Source organism: Corylus avellana, chromosome ca5 (genome assembly GCF_901000735.1).
Source record: "Corylus avellana chromosome ca5, CavTom2PMs-1.0".
Classification (NCBI taxonomy): Eukaryota; Viridiplantae; Streptophyta; class Magnoliopsida; order Fagales; family Betulaceae; genus Corylus; species Corylus avellana.
In genome coordinates, this window is record NC_081545.1 from 5234984 (window position 1) to 5235635 (window position 652).

Sequence of the window (652 nt, forward strand, 5' to 3'; positions counted from 1 at the left end):
ATAAAATATGACATAAATACCCTTAAAACCCTAAACTTAATAAAATAACGAAATAAAGACTCCCGAAACCCTAACCCTAATAAAATAACAACATAAAGTCGGTTTAGAAAATAAAACAAACTGACGGCTACGCAATCTACATCATTCTCCCCTTGGAGAGAATTCGTCCTCGAATTCGGCCGATTCTTTCCACGGTCCTTCGGATGCCCTATCAACTTGTTCCATTCACCATTCCTCAAGATCAAAACAAGACAACACCTCATAATAAGCGTGATGCTCTTCATCATCGGAATACCTTGACGGTTGTCGTGACGACCCCACACACCATTTGGCAATACTTCGAATTTGCCATACTTCTCTCGCTCCTTTTCCCTTCCATGTGCCATGAAAATACTCAAGAACGGGTCAACCATTATTTCCCTTGTGAGCATATAATTTTCTTCATCCGAATAAAACTCACCACAATCATTGTTATGAGAATCGGATAAGATATCGTCTACACCAAGGAAATCAACATAACCTAATTGTTCATCACTAAAATTAGGTAATTCACCTGGAAGGTCTTCAACCTCTTCATAATCGCCAATGTCAACCGTGGGTTCTTCCTCTTCCAATGGGTCGTCTTCTTTGGGATAGAGACGGCCAAACATGG